The following is a 14,772-nucleotide window of genomic DNA, read 5'->3' on the forward strand; positions in this document are numbered from 1 at the left end:
CTTTCGCTTCTGGCTATGATATCAACATCATCTGCAAATATTTGTACACTTTTTGTTATTATTGTTCCTCTGGTGTTGACTTTTGACTCCCTAATTATTTTCTCTAATGTGATGTTGAATAGAATACAGGATAGGGCATCTCCCTGTCGTAGGCCCGTTCTCACATGAATTGTATCTGTTAGTTCGTTTTGAATTCGAATTTTGCTTTGTACTTTAAGTGTTTCTTTTATGATATCAATGAGTTGAGTTGGAATATTATACTCTTTCAGTGCATGAATCAGAAATTCTCGATGGATACTATCATAGGCACTCTCAAAGTCAATGAAAAGATGATGTGTGTCTATATTAAATTCACTAGTCTTTTCCAAGATTTTCCTCAAGACGAAGATCTGATCTATTGTGGACTTCTGCCTGCGGAAACCACATTGATATCCCCCAACTGTTTGTTCCGCATATGGTCTCAATCGGTCATACACAATATTTGACAGTATTTTATATGCCACAGTCAGTAGCGTTATTGCCCGGTAGTTTTTACATTGAAGCTGATCTCCCTTTTTATGTAGTGGAATAATTACTCCGGTATTCCAGTCTTGTGGCAGTTGTTTATTATTCCATATGTTCACTATTAGTTCGTGTATCGCATTCAATAGGGAGTCTCCACCTTCCTTTATTAATTCTGCGCTAATATTGTCTAATCCAGGTGACTTGTTGTTTTTCAGTCTGGTAACTGCTTCTTGCATTTCAGCCACTGAAGGTGGGGTTGTTTCTCTGGTATCCGTTTGATCCAGTATAATTCCATCATATAGTGGATCTTCGTTTTTTTCAAACTTTTCTTTGAAGAATTCTGTCCATCTTTGTAGTATTTCACTCTGTTGAGTTACTATATCTCCTTCTTTGCCTCTACACATCATTGTTCTTGGTTTAAATTCTTTTCTACTTTTGTTAAGTTTTTGGTAGAATTTTCTGGTTTCTGATGGTTTATTTAGTTCTTCCATTTCTTGGAGTTTTTTTTCTGTGTTCTCTTTTCTTTCTGCGATGTATTTTCTTCTCTTCCCTCCTTAGCATTTTATATTCCTCCTCTGCCTTTCGTGTTCTATGTCGTTGTTGTAGTCGTTGATATGCATTATTTTTCCTCTCTGTTATGTTGCGACACTCTTCATCGAACCACTGTCCTTCAGTTGATTTGGGCTTTTTTGTAGACCCAGGATCTCTTTGGCCGCGTCTTGTATGATGTTTTTACACGCTTCCCATTCTCTGTTTATATCCTCGTGCTTTTGTCTGTTTTCTAGCCTTACTTTTATATATTCTTTGTATTTTGCCTTTTTGCTGTTGTCTGCTAAGTTTTTTATTTCATATTTTTCAATTTTGGATCCCTTTTCTTTTTTAATGTTTGAGATTCTGGCTCTTATTCTACTTTCCACTAGATAGTGATCCGAGTCTGCATTTGCCCCTCTTCTGCTGCATACGTTTATTACGTCTGAGTGATGTCTTGAGTCAATAATAACATGATCGATCATGTTTACTGTAACCCCATCTGGAGATCTCCACGTTCCCTTATGAATATTTTTTCGCTGGAAGCATGTGCTGGCAATGACCATGTTAAGGGAAGATGCTAGATTTATTAGTCTGATGCCATTGTCATTGGATACCTCATGAAGGCTGTGCTTACCTATAGTTGGTAGGTATTGTAGTTCTTTTCCTATTTTTGCGTTGAGATCACCATAAATAATTTTAATGTCATTCTTTAAATCTTTAAATCGGTGTATGGATATATTTTAAATTTTGCAGTATGGTTTGAGCTCATTCTTTTTTGAGTTTTTTATAGTCTGTATAATAGGGTTGTTGGTATATATTTGTTTCGATTCCAGTAATGCATTTAATGAGTATGTTACGATAATGCACTTCATCGTTCTTTGATATTACAGGAAGCCGAGATATTCGTCTGTATGGCGAAACATCATGTACATATTTTCCTGGTTTAGGAATCTAAATAACTTCGGCTACTTTCAATATCTTTGGTAAATATTTCATTTATTTTAGTTTATTTGGTATATATTAATCTAAAATCAGTATTCATTAAGTTGGTTAGTGTTACTAATACTTAAAGGGAAATATTTTTTACCCATAACCAAATCCTAACCCGGAGCATTCTTCGGGTTAATTTTTTCCTTGACTTTCATTATGACTTTTTTTGAAATTCTTCTTCTTGATGTGTCTATCCGTTACGAATGTTGGCGATCATCATGGCAATCTTTATCTTATCTGCAGCAGCGCGGAAAAGCTGCACAGGTGTTGTATTGAACCAGAATCTGAGGTTCTTTAACCAAGATGTTCTTCTTCTTCCTGTACCTCGTTTTCCAAATATTTTTCCTTGCAGGATGGCTTGAAGGAGAGCATATCTGGATTCATTTTGCATAAAATGTCCAAAGAATTGTAACTTTCGAGATTTGATGGTGGTCAGTACCTCTCAGTTCTTATTTATTCTTCTGAGGACCTCCTCATTTGTGACTCGGTCAGTCCACGGGATCTTAAGTATTCTCCGATATAGCCACATCTCAAATGCTTCCAGTTTTCTGCACATATCTTCGTCCAAAGTCCACGATTCGACACCATAAAAAAGGACAGAGAAGACGTAGCATCGCAGCATTCTTACTTTTGTATCAAGAGAGGGGTTGTAAGTTGTAAGTCTTGAAGAAGGCTCCCATTCGATTGAAGGTGGATCTAGCTTTTCCGATCGTGCTCTAATCTCCTGGTTGTTGGTCCATTCTTCATTTATTATGATGCCGAGGTAGTTGTAGTGCGTCACTCTTTCTACAGGGGATTGGTTGACGTAGAGTTGACCTTCTGTTATCCCTTTCTTGCTAATTATCATAAGCTTTGTCTTCTTAACGTTTATATTGAGTCCATATTGTTGACTGTAATACGTGATTTTTTTCATAAGAAATTGTAGGTCTTCTAAGTTGTCTGCAAATATTATGGTGTCATCTGCATATCTGATGTTGTTTAGCCGGTAACCATTTAGTAGAATACCTTTTTCAATTTCGTGCAAAGCTTCGATAAATATTCTTTCAGAGTACAGATTGAAGATTAGAGGAGACAAAATACAGCCTTGCTCACTCCACCCATGATTTTCACATAGTCAGTGTATTCACCTTCAACTCTGAGATTTGCTGTCTGATTCCAGTAAAGAGTTCTAATTATTTTCAGATCTTGGTTGTCTTTTGGCATAGTTAGTTTAATTTCTTTTTGAAGTTAAACAGGTTTCTCCCATTTTTTTGATCGCCTTGATATGAATTTATTTTGAATGTTTTTTCAAGATTTTATAACATATTACGGCTATTCTTTTTGTGCATAGGCGAGATGTTTACTGAGCGAGGAATGAATGGTAGATCTTTTTGGTCTTTTAGCTTCTCATAAAAAGTAGTCAGTACTGTTACCATCTGTTAACTTCTTTAAATAAAAATTCATTGAATCATTTTTTTAGTGAAAGGATCGTCCTTTTAAGCTGTTGACTTTGAGATATGTGATTGATTCCTTTCGAAAAGCCGTAATACGGTAGAAAAATTAAACATGCCAACATATAGTCATATAGGGTTTTATTTATATAATAATAAAAACAATAAAACAATTACCTTAATGATACAATCATACTTAACGACATAATTCATTTAAATTTTCACTTAAACTTAATAGCAACCGTTAACAATGAATAAACCCATTTAAGTGCCTAAAAAAAAAAGATTATATTTATTTTATTTATATTTAAAAAATGATTAAAAATGAATTAATAATGTACTCCAATAAATAAAATGGCATAAATCTTTATTGATTCTCTTTTTATAAATTAAAAGACTGTTATGTTTTTGTACACACTTATGACAAATCAAAGAATGGAAAAGCATTTTTGGAAGTGTGTAAGCATTTATTTCCTAGCTGAGCGCTTTCGGCTTACAAAGAGCTATGTTACAATTAGCCCAGTCTGGTTATACAAAAATCATCGATTTCACGGCAAAATGTTTCGCAGATATTTGAAGCTTTTAAGACATAGGTGGGGCTTACTCGATGACGAATAGATAAAAAGATACTCCTATTTTTACCTTGCGTTTTTTTTAAACAATAATTTATGGTCAGAATTTGATTTTTTATCTATAGTTTTTTCCCTTATAATTTAAATAAACAATATTTATACCATTTTTTTATGTTAAAAATATCTTTATTTTCCCGTTTTTTCAATTAAAATTGATAAATAATTTACGGAGATATTTGCAAAAAAGCAGTTTTTTTGCACTAATTTATAAATTTTATTAATTTTTTTATTAACAAAATAAAATGTTATTAATACATTTCAACATTGAGGAATTACTGTTCTTTAAATTTGTGCGAAATTTACCCCCGATCGGTCAAATAGTTTAAAAGTTATTCAATTTGTTTACCCCTGGGACTAATTATTTAAACCATTGAACTTGCCCTATGAATGATGCTAGACACATTTAACAAATTTCATAGGATTCTTTAAAACTTATACTATCTCAGAAGTTAAATGAATATTGAGTTTTCATCGAACCTATTTACAAAATACACGTTTGAAAAAGGGGTATGTTTTTTACTTATAAACAATTGTAATAACTTCTACATTTTTCAAGCTACAGACTTGTACGTACAACCATTGGATAGCTGGTAAGAAAACTCACATTTACCAAAAAAATAAATCTTCTATGAACAATAGGAACGAAGTTGGCGACAATTTTTTTGTTAATTATATCTCCATTGTTTATAAACATTAAGACGTAAAATTTGCACAAATTTTGAATGAAAATCTAAACTTTATATTGAATTTTATAGCTATAAAATTTATCCAATTTTTAGAAACTTAAAACCTTTCAAAACTAAGTTACTTTCGAAAGATCGACATAGGAAAGTGGAGGGGAAACTGTTTTAGTTCCTCGCTGCAACATTTAATATTATGGTTACGGATTTATCATTCAAAAGCTTTAACAGTTCTGTAGAAATTTTATCAGGTCCATTTGCTTTTCCATTTTTAGCGTTTCTTATTGCGTATTCTACTTCTTCTTTCAATATGTCTGGCCCAGTTGCATTGATTATCTGAGTTAAGTTGTTTCTATCGTCTTCAAATAATTCATTCAGGTATTCTGTCCATCTTTTTATTTTGTTCTCTAGATCTACAATAAGATTTCCATCTTTGTCGTTAAGTTTACCTATGTATTTGGCATTTTTTTATGTTTCCTGTTATCTCTTTTACTTTTTTGTGCATATTGAACGCATCGTACTTTTTCTCATAGGTTTCCATTTCTTCACATTGTTCTTTAATCGACTCCTCTTTGGCTTCTTTTATTCTCTTTTTTATGTGTTTATTTATTTATTTGTACTTGTCTGGGTAATTCTTCATCTTTCTTCTTTGTCCCATCAAGTCTAGTATATCTTGTGTTATCCACCCCTTATTCTTTGTTGTTGTTTTTGTAAGATGTTTCTTTCCTGCTGTTTGTAGAGGTTTTCATTTATTTCTTCTCCTGTTTCTTGTCGTATATTTTTGTTTCTAAGTTCATTTAAATCTAGTGCCTTTCTGTGTGGTCTTATAATCTTTTTTGGTCTCGCCTCTATCACAGTAACTACCGGGTTATGATCTGAGCCTATATCAGCTCCTGGGTACGTCTTAGTACATTTAACAGCATTATGATACCTCCTTGCTATCATAATGTAGTCTATTTGATTTCTCACTATTTTTTCTTTGGTATGTTGTGGAGATGTCCATGTATATAACCGTCGAGAAGGTAATTTGAAAAAGGTATTTGTTATTACGAAGTCTTTACTTTGGCAAAATTTAATCAATCGATCTCCTCTGTCATTTCTGTTTCTAAGCCCATATTTTTCTACTTGTTCTCCTACCTTACCTTGACCCACCTTGGCATTAAGTTCGCCCATTAATATGTTAATGTATGGAAATACTGACTTAATAAGTGAAGACAAACAACCTGCAACAAAAAGGTTCAGACCTGACAGTGAAGTCGACTAAATGAACCAAATTTTAACTTTTAAACCAATGTATGTAAAGAAAATAAAAAAAGTAAAGTTCAATAAACATTGCAAAATTTAATAAGGCAAGTGATGAAAAAATCGACTTATTTTATCAAAGCAGTAAGGCAGATTAGATTAATATTGTATATCATATTTGTAAGAAAAATAGAATAAAAATCAATATTGTTAATTATAAAAATACAAACAATTATAATTAATATAAGGAATATAATGTGTAAAAAATTACCTGAAATTTAATTTATAAAATATATAAGCATTATTACATCATTGATATAAAATGAAAAAACATATGTTGATTTTCCGGGATTTTCCGAGATTTATGGGGGGTGAAAATTATGTCATCATTATTAATACTGCGACAGACTATTCAAGCAAATTAAAAAAAAAGTAAGTATTTTGGGTGAATTTCATATGAACTCAATTTTTCCGAGTTTTCCCATATTTTCCGGCCAGTGAAAACTATGTAGTTATTCATATTTCGACGAGCTACCCCAGAATAAAAAAAAGAGGCTTGCAGCTGCAAAGGAAGCCGAGATAATGTAAATTTTTCCTACGTGTTGCAATTTGAAGTTCCGATGCCGAAAAAAAAATCGGAGCTGAAACAGATATCCTCTACACTTTCCTATGTCGATCTTTCGAAAGTACCGTCGTTTCGAAAAATTAGATAAATTTTATAGCTATAAGTTTCAATATAAAGTTTAGATTTTCATTCTAAGTTTGTGCAAATTTTACTTCTTAATGTTTATAAACAATGGAGATATGATTTTTTAAAAAATAGTCACTTCGTTCCTATTGGTCATAGAAGGTTTTTTATTTTTTAATGTGAGCTTTTTTACCAGCTATCCAATGGTTGTACGTACAAGTATGTAGCTTGAAAAATATAGAAGTTATTACAATTGTTTATAAGTAAAAAACATACCCCTTTTCCAAACGTTTATTTTGTAAATAATTTCGATGAAAACTCAATATGCATTTAACTTCTGAGATAGTCTTAAAGAATCCTATGAAATTTGCTGAATGTGTCTAGCATCATGCATAGGGCAAGCTCAATAGTTTAAATAATTAGCCTCAGGGATAAACAAATTAAATAACTTATAAAATATTTGACTGATCGGGGAGAAATTTCTCACAAATCTAAATGATGGTAATTCCTTGATGTTTAAATGTATTAATACCATTTTATTTTGTTAATAAAAAAATTAATAAAATTTATAAATTAGTGCAAAAAACTGCTTTTTTGCAAATATCTCTGTAAATTATTCATCAATTTTAATTAAAAAAACACGCGTCAATGTTTCAAACGTATTTGAACAATCCCCGTACTTCGTAGGAAAGATATAGAAGAAAGAAAGAAAGATACATCCCATCAAATAAATATTGGACATTGATATGTTATTCAAAATCACCAATATTTAACAGGCTACTTGGAGGTTCGCTTCCAGCCGGCGGCGATGGTGTACAGAGAAGAAATGCTGTTGATTGGTTGATTCATGCCAGTGCTGTACAGCTAAAATGTTTATTATTTTACGAAGTATAATAACTGTTTTAAATCATTATACTGTCAATATGGCTTATTGCCATTATGACTGTTTTAGCAGTTCAAGCACACTGCGATTTGAAATGGGCGTATCACTTACTTTTCTACACTGCTTACGCCAGACCATCTTTACTCAGTGCCGCCGGCCGACGGGTAGTTTAATGACAACAAATGCATTAATCTCCATTCAAATGAGTTTTAACACGAACTAACTGACCGTACGTTCATGAGATTTGACGTCACGAAGGCGATAACGATGAAACTAAGCGCCAATGATGAGTAACACGTTTTACTATTAGATTTTAGTATTTTTTAGCAATTTTCTTCAAAATTGGAACACGCTTTTCTCGATTATTACTGGACACAAAAAGGGCAAACAAAAATCAACGATTACAGAAAAAAAACTCTTTCAAATGAAGGGCGTAAAAAGTTTGGTTATAATAGAACGTTCAACAGTATAATCTAATTTTTCAACAGAAGTTTCAAAAAAATATAAAAAGTAAAACCATCATTTTAAAGGCAAGATAATTTCGAATAACGTGTCCAAATTTCGAGACATTTAATCGGTAAATAACAGAGAAAACACTGTCCCTAGGTTTTGGTGCACCGATAAAACAGCCTTATATATAAATTATTTTTGTTGCTAAATATGATATGTTAAAAACTTTTTTATACACTTATGTACTTTACGAGAGTTTTAAATAAATTAAAATTGTTCTTATTCTGTTCTATTTAATCTATATTTGAATATAAAAATAAATGATGCGCCCATGTCTGGTAATATGATACACGTCCATGATATATGTATTATTCTTTTAATGTTTGTCGGCAACCAGTTTTTTGGGTGTTTCAACTGACTTTATAAATACTATAACTGCTATAAATAACTAATTTAAAAAGAATATAAATCGGAATGAGAATAACTGGAAATCGAATTCAGGATTCAGTCTAAATCTGTACTTTCTAAACGTTACAAAGCAAGCAGCGACAAATGCACTGACATGGGGATTTATAATTGTATCCACATCATGCCAATTTGTCTAGACAGAAACCCCTTCAAGAAAACGATTTCTTAATACTCCATACTAGAGTAAAATAATAAAAATAAAATAGACGGTTTAGGTTCGATTTCGTTACAGCGTACCACAATTCGATGATATGCATATTTCAGTCTCTTGGCTTCTTCAGAGCGAACTCATGGCAAGCTTGCTCTTCTTCCTCTTGTCTACATTAGAATTTTCGATTTTTATAAAATCTACCCAAACTGATCATATAATAGGTACCTACATCATCTAATTATCCTTTTCAACATAAGATGGCAGCTATTTAATGTTATGTCCATAGACTTCTTAACATCCCTATGTCTCAAGAAAACTATAATTAAGAAATCTCAATTATTAAACAAACAACAATGGTTTTCCTTCTTGTACTGCAGATAAGGTCATTAGAAGGTCAATACTCAAAAATACACTAAATCAAGCTTTTAGTGTGGAAAACAAACCCAACACTACATCAATTTATAGATCCTTATTTTATTTAGGACCAATTTCAGAAAGAATATCAAGAGTACTTTGTAAAATCAGTAACTTAAACATTTGTTTTAAAACCAAACATAACATTAAGTCTATTTTTAGCAAAACTAAGGACACAATTGATTAACTAAACAAACGTTAGGACACTTATGAGATATTAGAGACCATATGAGAATTATTTTTTTATTTCTGTATTTTCCATCAGGCTGCCTTATAATGAAAATTGCATCTGCTGTTGATCTGCCATGCATAAAACCAAACTGATTTAACACGTTAATCGCCCAAATGAAGCGAAAAATATCCCACCCCCAGGCCCAACTTAGTTTTTATAGTAAATCATTAGGTTTTTACCTCGGATATGATGTACTGGCTGTATTAAAGCGCTAGGTTAAAAAAGTTCTCTAAAAATGTATTTTGAAAATGACACCCTACTTATGGGTTTCAGATCCTGACGACCGAGCGCCGCGAAACCCAAGTATCGATTGTCATTTTTTTCGAGTTCTAACAAGTCTGTGTGTGCTAAAATTGTAGTTGTTTTGTTTAGTCTACAATCCATTTGTTGAAATTACGGTGCGTAATAAGGTTGGTTGTGAATTATAGAAAATTGTATTGTGTTTTGTGTCGTAATAAAATGGAAAAAAGATACGAAAATGAGCAAGAGAGACTTTTGAAATTATGGAATGAGTTATTATCAGACGAAAAACAAGAGACTTTAGACTTTATAGATAATACTTCAGATGATTACTTGCCCAGTAATTCATCATCAGATGTTGAGTCTGATGAAAGTGCATTGAATTTAGAAGCCAGGAAGAAAAAATTAAAAAGGTAATTATTATGTGAAACATATCACCAAAAAACTTATACTAACAGGGACGAAATTACCACATTCTTTGAAATTGTAATGTATATGGGTCTAGCAAGGTTTCCAAAAATGAGGGATTACTGGTCTAAAAATACATTATATAGCAATCATATATCGTGTAAAATGTCAAGAAACCGATTCGAATTTATTCTCAGAAGGATACATTTCAACGATAATGAAACAGTTGATAAAAATAATCGTTTGGGAAAACTATTAGAAAACTTGACCAATAAATTCAAAGAGGTCTATATTCCGGAGAAATCTGTCCTCATATATGAAACACTGGTACCCTTCAGAGGGAGATTGTCATTCAGACAATATATCAAAAATAAGAGGTTGAAATTTGGAATAAAACTGTATAAACTCTGTTGTAAAGACGGCTATACATACGATATCAAAATATACTGTGGACAAGAAAAAAATTAAGATAAACCTGCTACAGTTTCGACTGTTTTATCACTTATGTCGCCACTTTTAGATCCCGGACGCATTTTATATATAGATAATTACTATACTAGCGTCGCATTAGCGCATGAACTATAAAAGCGTAGAACTCATCTTGTTGGTACTCAAAGGAAAAGTAGAAAAAACAATCCAAAGGATGTAGAGACCCAAAAATTAAATAACGGAGAAATTTACGCAAGGGAAAGTAATACAGGGGTAGTTTTTTTTTAAATAGTAGGATAAACGTCATATTCTTTGTCTCAGCACTATTCATACTGACACAACCACTAACTATACACGAAGAGGAACAGACATAGAAAAGCCATCTCTTATAGTTGACTATAATTCATCTAAGTCATTCATAGATTTATCCGATCAGTTGAAATCATATTCTCCCCCTTTGCGTAAAAGGATCAAGTGGCATAGAAAACTTGCATTTGAAATATTACTTGGCTCAGCAGTAGTAAACGCTTTTATAATGTATAAAACGGTGACAAAGGCCAAAATATTAATTACGGATTTTAGACAGAGCATTGCTCTAAGTATGTTACAAATGCATGAAGTGGATGTAACGAAGGTGCCGGAAAATGATAACATAAAGCATATTTTACCTGAAGTTGCTTTAAAAGATCGTCGAAAATGTGTAGTATGAAAAACCGCTCAGAAGAAGGGACCAAAATCAAAATTTTCATGTGATGCATGTAATAAGTTTTATTGTTTGTCATGTTTTTTTGACGTTCACCATTATTCTGTATAATTAATAAAAACTGTTTGTATTATTTGATTAAAATAAAAATGTATTCGCATAAATCCTTATAATTTTTTTGAAAAATCTTTAATGATAGTAAACACATAAAAAGTGCCAAGCTCATTCACTAGTATTATCTGCCAGGCGCCTCTGTAAAAACTTTCATATAGATAAATGTGTTTCGAAGCACGGCAGTTGGGTTACAGGCTTTTATGTTAACGCTAGTAGTGAAGGTTGCCCTATGGGTCTCGGGGCGTGTACGACCACAGAATCTGAAACAGAAATGTCGGGTGTCGTGGCGATTAACGTGTTAAGGAATATTTGACTTTAGACGTAAATGTTAAGGAAACAAAATAAAAGAGAAAACGGATTTAAAGTATATTTGATAGCTTGATGTCTTCTTTATCAAAATAATTAATAAAAGAACGAAAAATGTGTTTTATATTTGCCAAAAAAAATTTTTTTTAACTAAAGTGCAAAAAACTTTAATTCCGGCCTATGTTGAAAAATTAGTGGTAATTCCGGTCTAATGGTGATTTAATTTTGGCCTGTATATCAAAAGAATTATCTTTTTTTAAACTGTACACACAGTTTTTTGTAAATATGTATTTTAATTTTTTCAAAGTAGGTATAAAAATACAGAAGCATAATAACATAATTTTTATATAGAAGAGGCATCGAAAAACTAAATAAAATAAAACGATTTACATACGTAATACATTTTGAACATAAAAAAACAACAAAAAATACTTTCATAAGTTACTTAACAACAGCAATTTTTTTTTATTGCATAAGAGCAAAGAGGTATGAAAGACCTACAAATTATTTATCGCAGGTACAGAAAAAAGACTGAGGCCCTTTTCTAAATATACTGAGGCAGGGCAATTAAATATCGTTACTACAGGTGTTATTTTTTTGTAGCTTTTCTTTTGGACGTTTGAGACATTTTTCTGGAGAAATAAAATGCATTTTTAAACTGCGTTGAAAATTTAGAAGTAGTGATAAAATAGGATTCAGCAGAATTTATGGGAGATTGATTTTTAAAATAGGTTCAAAAATCATGAAATATTTTGCGGGATGTAGCTTTGACTGGTCGGAATATAGCAACATCAAGCGGCTGCATGATATGTATGGAATATGGAAACAGTGCTACCAATCACGACAAAACTCACTCAATGCCAGAGATATATGGCTAACATGTTCATCCATAAATAACACGACAGGTCGCTTAATGTTTTTTTCGTTCAACCATTTATTAAAATAGTTTGCGACTTACTCATAAAACGTTTCTGTATTCATCCATCCACTTTCATTGTAATTGGCATAATTGGAGCTAAATGTTTGGGTAGCCTTGTATACGGAAACAAAACCATTGGTAGTGGGTATCTCCACTAGCGGATATGGTTTGCTAGTACGGTCAAACAATCTTTTTCGTCGTTAGAGTTCTATTATATAGAGTTTTAGACCCTCTTTTAACTAACACTTGTTTGTAATGTGGAGCCATGAAAAAGGCTGTCTTGTTGCAGTTGACTATTCGGCTTGGATCTTTAAACACATCTGTGATGCCATTTTGACTGAAATATTTATATACTTTTTTGAACCAATTTCTTATCATTTCCTCTGTAACGAAAGAACGGCTAGCTGTCAGATTTTGCGATACACGAGGTCTTACTTCCGGATGCTGGGTTAGGAAATGTTAGTATCATTTATTTCCAGAAATTCCATTTTTAAATGGATTGGCTCACTTTAGATTTTTAATGAGCACTGCCACGGTGTTAATAAGCTGATCGCGTGTCACTGGAAAACTTGCGACAGCCAAAAATAATATCTATTTTACGATTAGTTTTTCCTCATCACTAGTTAAAACTGGTTGTCTTCCAATTTCGGGCCATTTTCGGGCACGTACTTTTGCATTGTTTTATCTTTTAATGTACTTTTAGGTATACAATACATCTTGGATGCTTTATAGGCAGATATGCCAGTTAGGGCAGTCATCTCATTTAGGGTTCGATTCAGTGACTCTTGTGAATATTTTTTTTGCATTGGCTTAGGCTTCAGTTCTGACCATGATTCTAGAAAAAAAAAATCAAATGTGAATAATTGAGCTTTTTTTTGTACATACCATGTCAGGCTAAATTTGTGTTAGGCAGAAATTAGAGTACATACGAAATATGATAAAAGCTAATACCGCCCAGAATAAAATAAAATTATTTTAGTGTTTTTTTTTGTATTTAATTAATTGTCAGATTATATATTTTAAATTGAGTAAGTTACAAAAAAAAATTGAGAACAAATTTGTGATTTTTTCAAATTTCTACCATTAGAAAGAACCACTTGACTTTCATAGTTGTAAACTTGCTTTTTTTACTTTTATAGAAAAAAAAGTATGGGACGAAATTTAATAGTACGTTTTTGTTAATATTTTCTTAAAAGAATATATTACTTTTATTTAATCATTTTTTATATTAAAGAACAAAAAGTTGAATTGAAAAAAACAGCAACATTTGTTGGCCTAATACCGGCCTTATCTACTTTTGTAAATTCTGCTTTGTTTTTGCCCAAAAACTAAAGTGTTTTATGAAAAATACAACAATTAACCATTTATGATGTACAAACTACTGCATGTAGGTGAAAAAATATTTTCTGTAATAATTTGCAAGCAAATATTGTAACCAATGAATTTCTCAATGCTTACCTGAAACAATAAGGATTGAAGACCGCTCTCGAACTGATTGCGTCGCTTGTTTAAATAAAACTCACTGAAACAAAAGCTAGAATATGTCACCTCTCCATTTACACATAAAAAAATGGCCTGTGTTGAAAATATCCAGTATTACTGAATTTTTCAGTAATGACCACAAAACTATTAACTACTTAAACTACGAGAAAGCGAATATATTTAGTCTTTAAGAGGATAAAATCACTAGCACTTAAAAAATAATAAAACATTAATTCAAATACTTTTCAACTTCGTCAATAAATTCAATTATTTATTGATTGATTCTAAAACAACCCCGATATAAACAACAATAGAAAACCTTACAATACGCTCAAAAATAATTAAAGTTTTAATCAAACAATAACATAACCTTAAAACATGAACATTGAGAGTAAATATCTTAATACTTTGATATTCTTACCTCACAAATTCAAAAACAACAAATCACACCAATCGGGGACAAATACACAGGAATTAGAAATGTTTGGAAAGGTTTTCTAAGCCCCGCCCATTGTGACGTCAGAGCTTAGGTCTACTAGTAAAAGTACTACTTGACGTTGGAGAAATATTTTGTGACCTCACGTTAGACTTCAATTCCTGCCACATATATTCTGTGGGATTAAACATACAATTATAGGGTGGAAGCCGCAGCACTGTATGTCCCTTTTCCTCTGCTAATGTATCACAAACGTATACTTTTTTTTATAGAAAATGCCTTTAAAACTTCTAAAAGCTCTTGTTTGGTGTAACATTCTTCAAAATACATATCATTCGTCTCCATGTAATTTTGAATTTCCAATTTAGTGTTATTCGAGTTTGGAGCCTTACTTAGTTGGGGACTGTGATAGCTTGCATTGTCCATTACTATCATGCTAT

General features: G+C 31.9%; 1 long non-coding RNA gene across 1 annotated transcript; it reads right to left on the reverse strand.

The window, feature by feature from the left end:
• Positions 1 to 3,588: 3,588 nt before the first annotated feature.
• On the reverse strand, positions 3,589 to 14,188 carry LOC140438397 (uncharacterized). The gene is made up of 3 exons (XR_011950519.1): positions 13,873 to 14,188; positions 12,454 to 13,249; positions 3,589 to 3,727 (listed from the first exon to the last, which is right to left on the reverse strand). It is a non-coding gene; the product is annotated as an uncharacterized lncRNA (long non-coding RNA).
• Between the last annotated feature and the right edge of the window lie 584 nt (positions 14,189 to 14,772).

Source organism: Diabrotica undecimpunctata, chromosome 4, assembly GCF_040954645.1.
Source record: "Diabrotica undecimpunctata isolate CICGRU chromosome 4, icDiaUnde3, whole genome shotgun sequence".
Classification (NCBI taxonomy): domain Eukaryota; kingdom Metazoa; phylum Arthropoda; class Insecta; order Coleoptera; family Chrysomelidae; genus Diabrotica; species Diabrotica undecimpunctata.